General features: G+C 31.3%; 1 long non-coding RNA gene across 1 annotated transcript; it reads right to left on the reverse strand.

Annotated features, from left to right (window-relative positions):
• Positions 1-852: 852 nt before the first annotated feature.
• On the reverse strand, positions 853-1730 carry LOC132722175 (uncharacterized). The gene is made up of 2 exons (XR_009624588.1): positions 1612-1730; positions 853-1164 (listed from the first exon to the last, which is right to left on the reverse strand). It is a non-coding gene; the product is annotated as an uncharacterized LOC132722175 (long non-coding RNA).
• Positions 1731-4445: the final 2715 nt, after the last annotated feature.

Here is a 4445-nt window from a genome sequence, read left to right on the forward strand (position 1 = left end):
ACTATATCTTATGTAGCAGATTATAAAGTGTTCTGGAATAAAATATGATCGTTCATCATAAAATGTTTTAAACTAAATCAATTATAACTTTATAAACATTTTAAAATCGTAATGAGTATGCTGTGATTTCTGCTATATAGTTTCATAGATATGAACTTGAAGCGTCCATTTTGTTATATTATGAACTTAATTACAGAATAACTATTACTTTAAAAATGACGCGATTAAATAAATGTTAAATGTGTCCTAACTTTGATATGCTACCCATTTTTTTATTCAAAGATTGAATATAGGGATGCTGGAATAATTTCTTAGTTAAAAGAGTTTTAATATTTGATTGCATTTCATGTTTTCTTTGTCTGCGCATAGGCAGGTCTATTTTTTCACGTGTATTTCATGACCGGGTCTGTCTGACTAGAACAGACCTGTGCACGTGCAAAAGATAGACATCATAACGGACTTTCTTTTGTTTAAACAGGTCTATCCGAAAAATATAGACCTGCCACAAACAATAGAGGAGGTGTGTAAGCAAGGATAAAGTGTAGCTGTCGTAAAAAAATTAACATAAATGATATTTTGATGCAACTATGTATAAAACTCTGGTGCCGTGCAAAATTAATTATAATACATAAAAATAAACTTAGACAGGAAAATACATACAGATATACAGTACGATTTAGATTGCAAAGATCAGAAAATACCACAGAACTTGCAGCCCTTTGATTCATTATAAATATACATGCTTATAGTAAGCTCCAGGACTATTTACATTTGTGTTAAACAACAGTTTCAAGTCGTTACAAGCCCTAATTTAGAATAATATGGTTTTCTTCAGGCCGTTCACATATAAAATTCACCGTGGCTGAAGGGTTTTCGGCAATATAGTGGAGACCTCAATGATGGCTGCAGTGGTGAAAGTTTACGTTTCGTTCTATTTGAATTTGGTGTTGGCTTTGGCATGAGTTTTCGTCCGAGGCGTTTACTTTTATATAAAGGTGAACGGTATGTTTGTGCGAACGGTGATTTTCTTGGTGAAAATTTACGCTTTTTCAGTGATGATGGCTTGGGGGAAAAATCTTCGCCGGTGTGAAAATGTCCAACTTGATAAGATTTATGTTTGCGTTTTGGGCGATGCAACGCAAGTTTTGACTTCCTCTTCGCCATCTGAAATAAAAAACAAACAAAATTTAATTAAGCAAACACAATATAGTCCAGCGTTCAAAAAGACATCAACGGGCGCTTGTATATATTTCAAATGACCAACCGACGTTTGCATATTTCTCATGATCAAACGACGTTTGCAAAATCGACACTAAGTGAAAAAACATGTGTTTATATCGAATATAACCATGCCAATGGAATTATTAATAAGTTAGGGACGAGAATTTCTTTTAAAACATGGGTTTTCAGTGAACAAAAAAGATTAGAAAAGATAAAAGCTATCGGCGTTTGCCTTGCAAAAAGAAAATTTGTGTCGAAGTGTTCTAAAAAACTACTTAAGTCTAGTAATGACTACTCACATAAAATAAAAGCTTAATTTACGCCGGGTCCTACGGTCTATGTCTTATTTTTGTGTTCGCAGTGGAAAAAAAGATATCTGCAAATGATTACCTGAAATCGGGTCCGTGTATGCCAAAATCACAAATCGACGTTTGCATTTGTGGTCACGTGACAAAACTTGTTCATCCACGGTGATACTGGTTCTTTTAACATTTCACCAAAAAAACTTGTAATATTTCCTGAAATTAAGTTACCAAGAATTCGAGATTTGTGCAAAAACAGATACGTTACCATTTTTCCAATTGCTTTAAGAGACTAGATAGATAAATCGGCATGAATATACACGATTTAGAAATTTATTATCATTCTTTCAGCATTATAGCACCAGTATATTTACAAAATAGTATGCATCAATATACATTTAAAAACAATCTACGCCTATGAATAGCTTGTGAACTGATAGCTGGTGAAAATGTTACTTATTAATCAATCTTGGTTTAAACAATATTTATTTCTTCATCAATATTTACAGACAATATTACAATATATAAATTTCATTCAGGATTGAGTAGAAAGCTTGGAGCTTATATGAAACTCTCTCCTGTAAAAACATATCTATAATTTATTTTAGTAACAACATGACATAGCAAAAGTTCATTGTTTCTGCATTTAATTCCTTCCATATATTTACAAGAAGATAATAAATACCTACTACTTATGACGTAATTTGTAAGTAATCAATCTTGTTTATTCCAAATACATGATTTACTTATAAAAGCATTTTAGGTCAATAAAAATACTTATGTTCCATACTTATCTATTGACACAATGTAGCTCGGATTTACTTAACAGTATAAATTTATTCCGCTAAGTGGAAACGAATATTAAAGCATAGTAACGTATCTGTTTCACAGTTCTTCTATGAACAAAATTATGAAAAAAACTCTGAACACGTAGATAGATATTCATAAAGTTTTTTAAACAACTGACCAATAACTAATATGTCTGAACCAGTACTTTTAATATTAAACAGAACACACAATTTCATTTACAGGTTTTTTTTTTTTAGGTTTTATTGTTTAATGTGTAGCTTCAAATAGTCAAATAACAGTGTGTCTTTAAGAAACAGATTGAACTTAATAAGAACATTTGAATAAAGACACTCATCTATTAGAATATGTTACAGCTAGATTTAAATGCTAGTGTTTCATAGTGTGAATTGACATTCTGTATTTTGTTTGTCTTTTTGGTCCATCTGCTGTTCAATTCTCTTTCTTTTTTTTCTATATACTTTTTCTTTATATACTGGTACAATCTCGATCCTTGATTTTGTCATACTTGGTGATATGAGTAAGCCTACATGTATATGCTTATCTACATTTAACAAAATTATATCAGAAACAATGGTACCGCTTAAAGAAAACCAACTTAGTAATAATCAATCCATATATATGTGCACCTCCAAGATTTTGAGCTATATCCAATTAGTCCATCCCTACCATAGATAGAAAATCTTGATACGACCCTGACTAAAATATAGAAACTAACGGGCATTCATTTAAAAATACTTTTTTTTCCATTAAGTTACAGCGCTGTTATATATTGTCTAACCATATATTACTTATTTAAACCAAAGTTTTGTTGAAGATTTAGTTATATATATTAAACTGTACTCAAATCTCTTTCTAAACAGATACGTTACTATGATAAACAGATACGTTACCAAAAGTTATACAGTCCTCTACATTTTATTTTTAATACAAATTCTGCAAACCAAAAAGATATCAACATATATTTATTCCAGGAAATAAAACAGTAAATCTTTATATGTTTCTTGCCTGTTTTTCAACATTTTATTTTCTACAAAACTCAACTAATCCTTGAATTTTAAATTCCTGATCCACATTGTCAGTTTTCCAATAAAATTGAGATCAAAGCATCATTTTTCGGCTACACATACGTTATGCTGTAACTTTTTACATGAAACCATTTCAAAACTGAGCAAAATCGTCAATTAAGGTTCAAAAAATAAATATTGGTAACGTATCTGTTGGTAACGTATCTGTTGGTCAAAAAACTAAAATATATCAGATATACACATATGTTTGCCAACTATATTGAAATATTAAGTTTTGTAGAGCCTAATATTTGAATAATGCATAAATGCGATCCTACTTTTAAGTGCTGGTAATAGTAAATGTTTCTCAGTGGGATATCATGGTAACGTATCTGTTTCGCTTTAAAGTATAATCCAAATTGCCTCATCGTTGCAAAGTCATTGTGGTTCTAGCATGTATATTGTAGTCAAAATTATTTTTGAATAATGAAATATGATCAAACTTGAGTTCAATAGCAAACTATTAATATGTTACAAGTTCATATTACTCTTACTCAGGTTTACCTGAAGTGTGGTAACGTGACCTTGTTTTTGACCGGAGATGACCCATCTTCGAACTTGACCTAGAAATCATCAAAACATCAAAACAATCTTCCTAAAAATTTCCAGAATATATGGATCAAAACTGCAGCTGCTAGAGTATTAACAAGCTTTTTCTATTTTTAGCTCCTGTGACCTAGTTTTTGACTCGAGATAACCCATCTTCGAACTCGATCTGTATTTCATTGAGACAAACATTTTGACAAAGTTTGGCAACGATCCAATCAAAACTGTGACTGCTAGACTGTTAACAACCCAATTGTTGACGACGAACGACGCACTACGCACGACGACGGACGCCGGACATAGCCCCATCACTATACCTCACCTTGACCACTTCGTGGTCAGGTGAGCTAAAACATCACTAAAATTATATTAGTCAAAGTACTTGTCTCAAAGCATTGAAAGTGTTATATGCCGTATTGACTTTTATATATAGCATTAGTTAGGCAATGCATACATGTATCTATAAAAAAAATAATTATAATAGAAAACAAGCATAATTTAT

Source organism: Ruditapes philippinarum, unplaced genomic scaffold (genome assembly GCF_026571515.1).
Source record: "Ruditapes philippinarum isolate M1 unplaced genomic scaffold, ASM2657151v2 ctg18631_1_1_1_1, whole genome shotgun sequence".
In the NCBI taxonomy this organism is placed as follows: Eukaryota; Metazoa; Mollusca; class Bivalvia; order Venerida; family Veneridae; genus Ruditapes; species Ruditapes philippinarum.